This window comes from Oryctolagus cuniculus, chromosome 9, assembly GCF_964237555.1.
Source record: "Oryctolagus cuniculus chromosome 9, mOryCun1.1, whole genome shotgun sequence".
In the NCBI taxonomy this organism is placed as follows: Eukaryota; Metazoa; Chordata; class Mammalia; order Lagomorpha; family Leporidae; genus Oryctolagus; species Oryctolagus cuniculus.
The window spans coordinates 94,770,424-94,783,946 of NC_091440.1; the positions used below are offsets into that span (position 1 = coordinate 94,770,424).

Below are 13,523 nucleotides of genomic sequence, written 5' to 3' on the forward strand. Positions count from 1 at the left end.
CTGCTAAGCCACAGTGCCAGCTCCTGTCACATGGATCTTGAGTAAGACATTTCAGTATTCTATGCTGCAGTGTTGTCTACAACACAACAGGTGCCTACATTTATGCATATGTCACCCAACTGAGCCATCCATGAGCATGAGCCTCTAGGCAGTGAATGGCAATGGCTCATTTTACACGGTAACATGGTGTGAGCAAAGCAGCACGGTCGAGAACATGAACGTGTGATTGCGAGGCAGGCAACCAGGGTGGGCAGCTGTCCGGATTGCCCAGGGGTAAGGAGCATCCCACGACATGAGACTTTCAGGGATGAAGCTGAAAAAGTCCTTACAAACTGGCAACAGCCAATCCCTTCAGAAAGTAGAAAAATCTTCATGTGCACGGATTTCAATTTTTCATTTTGCACTCAAATAAACTTCTAAATCTCATTTTCCATGAGCTTTTTGAAGTACTCGCCTATAGTTGGAAGGATAGCTCAAGGCAAGGATGAGCAGAAAGTAAGGGGAAAATGGACTTAGAAAGCCCACCTACTCCTACTCTAACACCTGAGATCCTTCTTTGAGACCAAGCCAGGTGCCATGTTTCCTGGAAGTCCTTCCTAAACCTCCTAGAATGAATGAGATTCTTACTCTGTGCTCAAGCTTCTCACCCAACTGTTTTACCAAAATATAATCTAATGATACTTTTACATGGTTGCCTTCAGAACAAGACTGTGCACTCGGAGGGCAAGAACTGCGCTTTGCACACTCAGATCATTTATCTTGATGTGAAGTTTTACCCGGGGGGCAGGCACTGTGATGTAGGGGGTTAAGCTGCCCCTTGGGAGGTCAGCATCTCATATTGGAGTGCTGGAGTCCCTTCTGCTCCGCTCTCAACCCAGCTCCCTGCTAATGCACCTGGGAAGGAAGTGGGAGATGAGCCCAAGTACTTGGACCCCCGCACCCACATGGGAGACCTGGAAGAAACTCCTGGCTCCTGGTTTTAGACTGGCCCAGCGTGGGTAATTGTGGCCATTTGGAAAATGAACCAACAGACAGAAGACTTCTCTGTCTCGCTGCTTCTCCCTCACCCTCTCTCTGTAAGTCTAAAATAAATAATCTAAAATAAATAAATAAATCTAAAAATAAGCAAAGAAATTTTATCAGTTATCCTTTTTGTCTATACGAGCACAACAAATCATCATTACACACTTTTCTAGAATAAAAATGATTAAAGTTTTATAACACTGGCAATTCTAAATATTCACTTAAAACTTAATTAAGTTTTTAAAAATCAGTTTATTGATTTGAGAGGCAGAGAGATAGGAGACAGACAGAGCTCCCCTCTACCACTGGTTCACTCCACAAATGCCTGCCATGACAGGGGTCAGGGCTGGGCCAGACCGAAACTGGAAGCCAGGAACCCAATCCAGGTCTCTCGAATGGATGGCAAGGATCCAATCACTTAAGCCATTACCTGTCACCTCCCCTGGTGTGCATTAGCAGGAAGATGAAATCTAGAGTGTAGCTGGGACTCGATCCCAGGTACCTGACATTGGATGCAGTGTCTCCAGCACTGTCTTCCTGCTAGGGCAAATGCTCGTCTTGTTTACGGTTTAAGATTCAGATTCCATAAGAGACAGGAAGAAAATCCGAGTTCCTGTTTAGAGCAACACTTGTTAAAGATGAGTGACTTACTAATTTGTTCATGAGCTGAACAACATGACTGTTGTGTGCTGCTTGGAACGAAACTGAAAATCACGGAAAACAGCTTTTCCTGGAATTTCTGAGTGACATACCAAGTTGCATTATTTAGAAATAAGACTTTGACCTCCGTGAACTAACAAGGGTTGCAATTCAATGAGTGGCTTTGGAGCAAGTCTTATAAATCGTGGGAGCTCTGCCAGAGATACTATGAACAGAACCACAAGAAAGACTTTCATATGGGAATATTGTGAAATCCATTCCTACAAGCTGGATTCCGGGGTGTCTGAACTTTAGAATAGAACATTTCGTCTCATTGGTATGAGAATTCTGTAAAAACAATTCAGACTAGCAATTTTAAAGTTAGAACTTACATTTAAAATTCTGGGATATACATACAACAGGTTAAATATCCAAGCAAGAAAATTTCTGTAAAATGCTTATGTAAATTACAGAAAGTGTGACATTGGAAAAAAATACATTAAATCTGAAATTCTGAAGGAATGAAAGGTCAGCTCCTTGAATCAGAACACTACAGAATATTATCTTAGGGAACAAGCTTATTTAAAAAAATATTTATTTTGTTTATTTAAAAGGTGGAGTGACAAAGAGAGTAGGAGAGACAGTAAGATAGCTGACATCTACTCTTGTGGCCTCAAATGGCCACAGGAGTCCAGGCTGGGCCAGCCCCAAACCAGGAGCCTAGAACTCCATCCAGGTCTCCCACATGGGTTGCCCGGACCCACGTGGTCAACTACAGCCCCCAAGTACTACATGGAAAATTCCACAAATACACAATTCATAATCTTACAGCAAGTACTTGGCTGGCAATTTGGACACGCCAAAGAGAAGCCTTCATGTGCCTGCCATACATGACAGGTCATAATTTGATTGTAGGTGTGTATGTATAAGAACAAATACGGTGGGGCTGGCACTGTGGCATAGTGGGCTGAGCCTCCAAGTGCAGTGTCGGCATCCCATATGGGCACAGGTTCATGTTCCGCCTGTTCCATTTCCAATCCAGCTCTCTGCTAATGAGCCTGGGAAAGCAGTAGAAGATGGCCCAAGTGCTTGGGCCCCTGCACCCGCGTGGGAGACCCAGAAGAAGCTTCTGGCTCCTGGCTTCGGGTCGGCACATCTCCAGCCGTTGCAGCCCTCTAGGGAGTGAACCAGTGGATGGAAGACCTCTCTCTGTCTGTAACTCTACCTCTCAAGTAAAAAAATAAATCTTAAAAAAAAAAAAAAAAAAAGAGAGAGAGAGAGAGAACAAACACAGTACGGACAGCACTCAGTGCTGAGGTCTCAGGCACCACTGGGTTCTTGAAAGATAGGTAGATGGGGCCCAACACACCAGTCAGGAAAGCTCAACGGACTGGACTTCCACCCCCAGCACTGCCCTCTACTGGCCACACCTGAGATCCTCCCAGACCCCGACCCCCATCTCGTCCCACAAGAGAGACTCCATCGTGTATCTCATCAGCTCTTGCTCAGTGGGGCCACCACCACCCCCTGTCCTGTAGAACCTTCCACCTGGGCAATGCCTTAGCCTCCTGAGGAATCTCAGATCTCAGGACTGGCTCACCCCTACCCGTCCTCAACGCTACTGCCAGTCTCCTTCCCAAACTGCAGTGGAGCTGCGGCTGAGTAATTCACGGACTGCTGTGCCTTCTTCGGAGCTCCTGGCCTGCTCTCTTTCTCCAGCACTGCTGTCTCTGTATTGCAGGGAAACACAGTCCCTGCAACAATGGCTCTGGGCAGCAGGAAGCAGGCGTGAGTGATGCGAAGGTGGGGTGAAGGGGTCCCAGGCATTCCCCCTCTCTCTGAGGGGTATTTCCAGTAGTTGCAGCTCCCCTTCGCTGCAGCCCTTGTGAGTAGCTCCCCGTCCCGCCCCTCACCCCAGCTCCAAGGTCTTACAGGTGGCACCAATCCCTGGCTACAGTAACACCAAGCTCCTCTGTGGCCCTCCAGTCATGCACCTTCCTGCTACCACCTGAGTTGCTTCACTGCCTTCTCTGTGGTATAAAGAAACCCTTGTGTTAGATTGTCTACTCAAAGCACCTAGAGGCACTTCTCTTCCTCACTCATAGATCTGAGTGTGTTTTGCCTAACCTTTCTGAATTCAAATACATTTTGTCCTAAAGGAATTCCTTCCTTCTTATCCCGGTCAGCTGCTCCCTGTGGGCTCCAGGAACCTGTACATAGCTCTTTCTAGTCTTGCCATGAGGCTCTGTCACTCTGCTTTGCTTGTCTGATTCTCTACTAATCTCTAGGAAGAGTCTGACATTTTCTTTTTTGTTAACTTTCTCATTTACTTACAAAAAACACAACTTATCCAAGAGGCAGAAGGAGCTCCCATCTAAAGTTTCTCTCTCCAAATGCCCAAAGTGGCCAGGACTGGGCCAGACTGAAGTCAGAAATTTGATTCAGGTCTCCCCCATGGGTGGCAGGGACCCAACTACTTGAGCCATCACCACTGCTTTCCAGGCCTGCACTGGCAGGAAGCTGGAGTTAGGAGCCAGAACCTGGACTGGCAGTCAGGTGGGTCCTCTGATGTGGACAGTGGGCACCTTAACTTCAAGGTCAAAGCCCACCTCTGACAAATTCTTTGAAGGCAGAAACCACTTTGTGTTTCACCCTGTACTCTCAGCATGCCGTCAGTTGAATGACTGAGGATGGATGGGGAAAGTGTCACTTGTGCAGATCTCAGGACTGTCAGCCCAGCAGGCAGGACTAGAACAAGCTTCCCTGAGGACGCTTCCCGGTGCTTCACAGGATGTCCATCACCCTTGTGGCCACTGATGCCTTCAGGAACAAGAAATACAGTAAATAGAGAAAGTGAATGTGTCATCAACTAGTTTCACAGTGGTTTCTTTGAAATTATTAGGATGTATCATTTTTAAAGAGAAGATTCTATTTATTGTTGGATAGTACTGATAAACAATAAAAGGAAGGCCCTGGCACTGTGACGTAGCAGGTAACGCTGCCACCTGCAGTGTTGGCATGCCAAATAGGCACCAGTTCCAGTCCCGGCTGCTCCACTTCTGATCCAGCTCTCTGCTATGGCCTGGGATAGCAGTAGAAGATGGCCCAAGTCCTTGGGCCCCTGCACTCACGTGGGAGACTGGGAGAAGCTCCTGGCTTCAGACAAAGTGGGGAGTAAACCAGCAGTTGGAAGACCTCTCTCTCTTCCTGTGTAACTCTTTTTTTTTTTTTTTTTTTTGGACAGGCAGAGTTAGACAGTGAGAGAAAGATCTTCCTTTACCGTTGGTTCACCCTCCAATGGCCGCTGCAGCCGGCGCACTGCGCTGATCCGAAGCCAGGAGCCAGGTGCTTCTCCTGGTCTCCCATGCAGGTGCAGGGCCCAAGCACTTGGGCCATCTTCCACTGCACTCCCAGGCCACAGCAGAGAGCTGGCCTGGAAGAGGGGCAACTGGGAAAGAATCCGGCGCTCCGACCGGGACTAGAACCCGGTGTGCCGGCGCCGCAGCCTGCGGCGCTGGCCACTCTGACTTTCAAATAAATAAATCTTTAAATAAAAAAAATTATTAACAGTTACAATGTCCTGAGGTAGAATGTTCAATTTAATGATGGTTATGTTCTAATACTGCAGTAATGTTCTAATACTGCAGTAATGTGTCTAATTCTGTGACTTTTTCAATATTCAGTTAAAAAGAAATTTTAATATCACAGAAAAGTAAATACGACTTGTTAATAATTATACTCAAATCAGTCACTTTTTAACTAATACAGATAGTTCATTTTAACAGAGAATCAATTCGCCTACCAAAGTTTAGTATAAATTGAATGCTCAGATTACACAAAATGAACATTTGAGTTAATGTGACAAGAATGTTATGAAGAGGGGACAGTGTTGTGGTACAGCTGTGGTGCTGGCATCCCATATGAGCTGCAGTTCAAGTCCCACCTGCTCCACTTTTGATCCAGCTCCTTGGACCTGGAAAGAGGAAGATGGCCCAAGTATCTGGGCCCCTGCCTCTCACATGGGAAACCCAGATGAACCATCTAGCTCCTGGCTTCCAACTGGCCCAGCCTCAGCTGTTGCAGCTATATGGGGAGTAAATCAGCAGACAGAAGTTCTCTCTCTCCCTCTCTCTCTAACTCTGCCTTTCAAATAAATAAATGAATCTTTTTAATAAGCCAACTCCTATCTATCTTTTTTAAATAAAATAATGTTATAAAGAAATGCTTTATAACACATTTAAAATAGTTTTAAAAATTAATGTCCAAGGGCTGGCACTGTGTGCAGTGCTGGTATCCCATATGGGCACTGGTTTGGTTCCAGCTGCTCCACTTCCAATCCAGCTTTAGGTGTTAATGCACCTGGGAAAGCAGTAGATGGCCCAAATCCTTGGGTCCCTGCACCCACGTGGGAGACCTGGAGGACACTCCTGGCTCCTGGCTTTGGATCAGCACAGCTCTGGCTGTTGCAGCCATTTGGTGAGTGAACCAATAGGTGGAAGACCTCTCTCTCTATCTCTCTCTTCCTCCCTCTCTCTCTCCTCCTCCGTCTCCCTCTCCCTCCCCGTAACTCTTTCAAATAAATGTTTTTTTAAAAAGTCCAAATTTAGATATTGATAAAATATTAACATATAATGCTTAAGTCTCATGTTAATCAGCAGTATCTAACTAAAAAAAATGCTCAAGGGGGATTCTGAAGTACTGTGATTATTAGGAAAATGATATTTCTTTCATAAAATCTTACCTTTTATTAAAAATATAGACATTTTATCTACAAAATATGTTAGCATTACTTCTTTTTCTGAAAAAAATTTTTTAAAGATTTGTTTATTTATTTGAAAAAGTTAGAGAGAGAGAGAGAGAGAGAGAGAATCTTCCTTCTGCTGGTTCACTCTCCAAGTGTCTGCAAAAGCCAGGGCTGAGCCAGGTCGAAGCCAGGAGCCAGGAGCTTCATCTGGGTCTCCCACATGGGTGGCAGGGACCCAAGCACCTGGGCCATCTCTGCTGCTCTTCTCAGGCCATTAGCAAGGAGCTGGGTTGGAAGTAGGGCAGCAGGGACTAAAACTGGCACCCATACGGGATCTGGCATTGCAGGCAGTGGCTTTGCCTGCAGGCCACAATGCCGGCCTCTTAGCATAACTTCTTAATGCAAGTTATAGCTTAATATTTTCCTTACTCTTGGTTCAGAGAAACTATTTTAAATTTATAAAATATAAAGGAGAAGTAAAATTGCATACTGCTTTATGAACCTCTTGGTCTAGAAATTTAAAGTTGAAAGCACTCATATTTGGGTTGAAAATAACAGTAGCCATTTCAGGTCAAATGCTGTTGTATTAACCTACCTGAAATATATATTTTGTGTCATCTGAGTTTTTGAAATACTAAACTTCTATCATTAAGTCAAATGAATTGCAAATGAGTTGTTGAAATATATTCAGATAAATACGACAACTCAAAGTACTTGAAAACAGTTAATGCATTGCTTGCTAACAATTATACAGCAGTTCTTTTTTACAAATGACAGTCTAGGGGTCTGTAGAAAGACAGCCCTCATGGTGACAGGACTTACTCCTGTGCTTGACAAGCCCAGGTTGGTCTCCCCTTTTCTCTCCCCATTATCCCCCTTCTTTCACGCCAGTCTCTCTGGAGTCTGACCAGAGGCTGGCAATCCCAGCACCCCACCTTTCATGAATGAGGTGTATTCTCACAGTTTACTCATATGAGCACACTAGTTCCCTATAGCAAGGTCTAAATATTGCCTTCTTAGATCATCTCGTTATATATAGCGTCTGTAATAGAGCTGCCTTTAATTTAATCACAATCTGCAGCTTTTCTGTAGGCAAATGCATCCAAGGTTCCAAGTCCAGTAACAGAGTTGCTTTCCCTTCCTGCAGTCCTCATGCCAGACTCTGGCAGCCCAGACAGACACACCCCAGGAAAGGAAAGAAGGCTGCCCTTACTCGTGGACCGATCTGAGATTCTCAGGGTCTCTTCTGCACAAGGTGGGGAGAGGAGGATGCTTCAATGGAAACAGCAGCTCTGGTTTTATTTACATATTTGACCACTTATGCTAAATGTTTGTAAACTGAAAGTCCACATGGAAACACTGAGTCAGAAAGCAAGAGACTGGCCTCGCGGTTAAGATGCCTGCATCCCATGCCTGGGTTGGCATTTCCAGGTCTGGCTCCCAATTCCAGCTTCCTGCTAATGCAGACCCCGGGAGGCAGCAGTCATGGCTAAGCACGTGGGTCCTTGTCACCCAAGCAGACGACCTGTATTGAATTTCTGGCTCCCAGCTTTGGCCTTTTCCCAGCCCTGGCCGTTGTACGCATTCGGGGAGTAAATCCCTGCACGGGAGCACTTGCTCTCTGTGCCTCTCGAATAAATAAAAACATGGTTCAAAGGTGGAATAATCACATCTTGGGGAAAGGCGTCAATTTTATACAAGTGAGCGACTGTCTTGGCTTGTCTTATTTGGGTTACTGGGCTAAGCCACATTCCTCTGGGGGAGAACGGTGTTTCCCCCATGGGGATGGAGGCTTGCTTTTCAACCCTGTGGGGCAATGGGATGGAGAAAAAGCACGCTTGTACAGGCAGTCTTAGACCAAAGAGGGAAATCTCCAAATCTGTCCGCGATGGGGGAGGTGCAGCACCAGACGAAAGGGCAGGTGACATCTTCCCCAGCTGTCCTTCCCTGACCCTGTCCTCAGTGCCCCACAAAGATCCAGTCCTCCGTGCCCTTTCTTTCTCCACTATCACATCAACACAGGGGGCTACACGAGCCTGGAAAGGTTCCAGGGAGCCACTATCCACTGCAGCTCCGAACACGCGCAGCTTTCTGTCTGGCTTCCTCCAGCTCATCCCCTGCCCAGCTCCTTCCTGGGGGCGAAAATCATAAGGCTGCAACAGTAATCGCCAGTGTTCACAGTTAGGACTACCTAACGCCTGCAGCCAATGCCAAGACTGATGTCACCGCCGAGACCGCGCCTCCCCCGTTACCATTCAGAACAAGGAAAGTTTTCCAGATGGACGGCCCTCATCTCGAAGGTACTTGCAAGGTCACTGGAACAACAAGAGTGTCTCTGCTCGCTGGAGGCAGATTGGCCAGAATCCGGAGCCTGCATTCACAGGCTGAGATGTTCTGTAGTGCAGCTGACACAGTTAATGCCTTTTGAGGAACAAACAGTGCAGCGCTAACTTCTGGCACTTAACCAGACTCACTTAATAACTGTTAGGGGCATGTCTGTGTAGTGTTTCCCTGCATTTACTTTAGTGTTCAAGTACATTTTTATTTTTGCCCTTTACATAAAAAAGGTATTTCAAGGCAGAGCCCCAATTCATTTTTTTTTTTTTAAAGATTCATTTATTGAGTCTGGCACTGTGGCACAGTAGGTTAAGTCTCTGGCTACGGCACCAGCATCCCATATGGGCACCGGTTTGAGTCCTGACTGTTCCACTTCCAATCCAGCATCCCTGCTGATGTGCCTGGAAAGGCAGTGGAAGATGGCCCAGGCACTTAGGCCCCTGCATCCATGTGGGAGACGTGGAAGAAGCTCCTGGCTCCTGGCTTTGACCTGGCACAGCCCTGGCTTTTGCAGCCAGGTTGAGGGGATAGCAGGAGAGAACAGCATACAGCAGCTTCGTCCCCAAAACTGCAACACCTCCTGCTGCCTCGGGGGGCATCTCTGACCTTCCGCCTTCACTCCTGATTTTCTTCCCAACCACACCGTCTTTGTGAACCTGGGGACGGTCACCAGGCACAACCTTACCCAAACCTCCAACATGGCCTGTCGGGGGGAAGCCTTGGCCACATGGATCTTTCCTTGCATGTGATGGTCCAGCCCTCAAGAGCTCAGCAGCTGCCTGATGATCTAGGGACTTGGGCGCGGGGTGCAGGCACCAAGCTTGGGTTTCTGCCTGCCTGAGTGTTCTTTCCAGGCATGCACTTGTTCCCTTGGTCCTACCCTGCTGTGACTGCACTTGGTGACTGCAAAGAGCTGCCCCGACCTGTCAGACTTCACGCGCCTGACACCACACTGAAAATGTGAGCCAGTTTGCAATAGGTCTGATCATTTCTACCCTGATTATGTTTGCAATCAGTTACTTCTATACTGACTGTCACATGCCAATGATTGGAAACAACCCCTATGCAACAGTGGAAGAAAATGCAACCGAACTCAGTACAAATGCAGAAGTATATTCACTGTTTCCAACGGAGCTAGCAGCTCTTCAGTTAAACTCTGTTTTTACAAGGTATAAATCTAAGTCATTCTGTGAAAAACTGCTTTCCTGGGTGAAAAGTGGTAGCTGTGTTAGGGTTACTGTTCCTCCCGACAGTCATTTCCTATCACTTCCTAGTGATAAACAGCTCTGCAACACCCCCTCCCAGGACCTACATACACCTTCCATACAAAAAAAAATGTGTTCAAGATAAAATAAAGTGTCTTAAGTGGCACAATATGGAAAAACACCCATGTGTTCCTGCAAAGGAGGAGTCTGAGCTTGGCGTGTGTCCTGGGAGAGGGCATCACAAAAGCACTGTATGATGGCAGCTGTTCTAAAGAGACCCAAGTGGCACTTCTGCCGAAATTTGCCTCAGAAGGGGACAGCCCCGATGCATATCTTCATGAATGGCTTCAAACTACAGTTACAGAGTGTGGGCTCCCTAGCATTTGCCTTACCATGGAAAATACAAAGTTCTTGGAGATTACTCTTAGGCAGTGGTCTTCTTCCACACTTTTTTTTTTATTTTCAAAGATTTATTTTGAAAGTCAAGAGTGAGAGAGAGAGAGAGAGAGAGAATATCTTCCATCTGCAGGTTCCCTCCTCAGATGGTCACAATGGCCAGGAGCCAGGAGCTTCATCCATGTTTCCCATGTGGGTGGCAGGTGCACAAACACTTGGGCCATCTTCTGCTGGTTTTCTCAAGCCACTAGCAGGGATGTGGATCAGAAGTGGAACAGTGGGAACTCAAACTGGTGCCCACATGGGATGCTGGCATTGCATGTGGTCCACCACAACACTGCCCCTCTTGCACTCTTTGGATCTGTTTTTGGCTTTGTGCTTTGTATCCTAAGACACTCAATACCAACATAACTATTATAAACATTCAGTATGAAAGATCTGCATTATGTGACAATGTATTAGGAAATAAATATTTACTCTTCACAAATAAAAAAGAAGATGCTTGATAGAATGGAACAGGGGAGAGTATCTGACTAAGGATTGTTCTGGAATCACGTCTCACTGGACGGCTCCTCTGACATGGAGCTGATTTTTTTTTTAAGATTTATTTTATTTATTTGAAAGAGAGTTACAGAGAGAGAGAGACGAAGAGAAAGAGATCTTTGATCTGCTGATTCACTTCCCCAGTAGCCGCGATGGTTGGGGCTGCGCCAGGCAAAGCCAGGAGCCACTTGGAAGTGGAGCCACCAGGACTGGAAGTGGTGCTCCAATACAGAATGTGGTATCACAGGCAGTAGCTCAACCTGCTGTGCCACAATGCTGGCCCAGCTCTGCCTTCTTTCCACTTGGAGAAAGACTCTTTGAAATATGAATATTTCAAAACGTTTATGAAAAAGAATTAAAATAAGTTTGGGGGCTGGCACTGTGGCACAGCAGGTTAACACCCTGGCCTGAAACACCGGCATCCCATACAGGCGCTGGTTCAAGACCTGGCTGCTCCACTTCTGATCCAGTTCTCTGCTATGGCCTGGGAAAGTAGTGGAAGATGGTCCAAGTCCTTGGGCCCCTGCACCTGCATGGGAGACCCGGAAGAAGCTCCTGGCTCCTGGCTTCGGATCGGCACAGCTCCGGCCATTGCAGCCAATTGGGGAGTGAACCAGCGGATGGAGGACCTCTCTCTCTCTCTGCCTCTCCTCTCTCTGTGTAACTCTGGCTTTCAAATAAATAAATAAATCTTTTAATTTTTATTTATTTTTTTATTTTTTTGTCAGGCAGAGTTAGTGAGAGAGAGAGACAGAGAGAGAGTTATAGACAGTGAGGGAGAGACAGAGAGAAAGGTCTTCTTCAGTTGGTTCACTCCCCTAATGGCCGCTACGGCTGGCGCTGCGCCGATCAGAATCCAGGAGCCAGGTGCTTCTTCCAGGTCTCCCATGCGGGTGCACTTGGGCCATTCTCCTCTGCCCTCCCAGGCCACAGCAGAGAGCTGGACTGGAAGAGGAGCAACTGGGACAGAATCTGGCGCCCCAACCAGGACTAGAACCTGGGGTGCCAGCGCCACAGGCGGAGGATTAGCCAAGTGAGCCATGGCGCCAGCCAATAAATAAATCTTAAAAAAAAAATAAGTTAGGGGTGGGTATTTAACCTAGCAGTTAAGATACCCATGTCCCAACATTTGAGTGCCTGGGTTCAATTCCCAGCTCAGCTCCTGAGTCTTACTTCCTACCAATGTGTACTCCAGGAGGCAGTGGGGATGGCTACCCTGGAGACTTGGATTGAGTTCTTGGCTCCTGGGTTGAGCCCAGCCCCAGGTGTAGCAGGCATTTGGGGGAGTGAATCAGGAGATAGGATCTCTGTCTCTGTACCTCAAATAAATCAGTTTAACAAAAAACGTTTTTCAAGATAAATTTATTTTAGTACCCCAAACTTCAGATATCCACAAACAGTCCTTTAGTAGTAGGCATTTTCCATGAACTTTCCGCAGACCCCTCGTATTTGGCAATGGGTCTCTGTCTTAGCCATTCCCTGACCTCTCTCTATACCTTTGTCCTCTGCGAGCTGCTCTCACCTCACCCCACCTTTTTCCTCTTTCTCAATCCAGGAATCTGTCCTCCACACATGGGGACAGGGACAAATGCAAACAGGCCAGTGCCCAGAGGTGAACATGCTGTAACTTCCACTGCTGTGCCTCCCTATTGCACTGAGGGGGTCAGACTAGCCAGGGAGGCAGCTATCTGAGTATGTCAACACACCCTACACGCCTGGCCTCTTTAACACATGCTGAGCTTGTTTGGCTCCTTGTCGTTTCTCCCAATTTTGCAACTTTAGGATTCAAGGGATGGGAAGGTGCGGCGGGAGCACTTGCCTGGAAGCAGGTGAGACGGGTGAGCCTCAGCTTGCCCACGCACCCAACACAGCCTGCCTTTCAGCTGCCCAGGCTGTGAGGTGACCTCTTAAGTACACTCAAGTTTCACTTAACAAACTTGGCTTCACCCGTTCCCCATGCTCACCCCTCAAAAAAACCTCTCAAAGTCTTCCGGTTTGTTTCTTTTCCAATTATAACTCCAGAACTGCAATAGCACAGCAATCAACCCTGCAGGGCTCAACAGGCCCTCCTAGACCAAGCAAGTGTCCTGATGCAACAGCCTCCAAGTTTGGCAATGCTCGCTGCCTCAGTAGCCCCTGGGGTGGTTACATAAGCAAGTCACGGCCTTGAGCAGCGGAGAACACCTGCAAAGTCAACTAAGGCTGTCATCAGCGAGCAAACAAACTGGAAAGGACCACTGGCGTCTTCCGCATCAACGTGGTGCCTGTGGTTTGCTCCCTTCACCTTGTGAAGAAAGAACCTCCATTCATTCATTAACTCATGCAATAGCTGTTTCCTTGCTTCCTCCTGTCTGAGAAGGACCAGGGTAGACTCATTAGGAGGAACACGGGCACAGGAGACGTGGTCTCAGCCACCAGAGAGCTCGAACCAACACGGGAAAGGCACAGAATTTAAATAGGTTCTAAGGGTGTTTGGATGCGTGCATGCCTCCTGGTGTCCCCCAGAATGTCAGAGATGATAGATGATGGGGCGTACAAGGGACTGAGACAGAGACCCCATTCAGGTCTCCCAATCAGTTGCATTTCTACACACTAACAATGAGCTATCCAAAAAAAAAAAAAAAAAATCAAGAAGA

The 13,523-nt window shown here is 47.0% G+C and overlaps 1 protein-coding gene and 1 pseudogene across 5 annotated transcripts in view; one reads left to right on the forward strand and one right to left on the reverse strand.

Annotated features, from left to right (window-relative positions):
- SPATA13 (spermatogenesis associated 13) overlaps positions 1 to 13,523 on the reverse strand; it is a 371,963-nt gene that overhangs the window by 93,328 nt on the left and 265,112 nt on the right. The gene's annotated exons all lie outside the window — the stretch shown is intronic.
- Positions 8,295 to 10,742, forward strand: LOC138843730 (proteasome assembly chaperone 2 pseudogene; annotated as a pseudogene).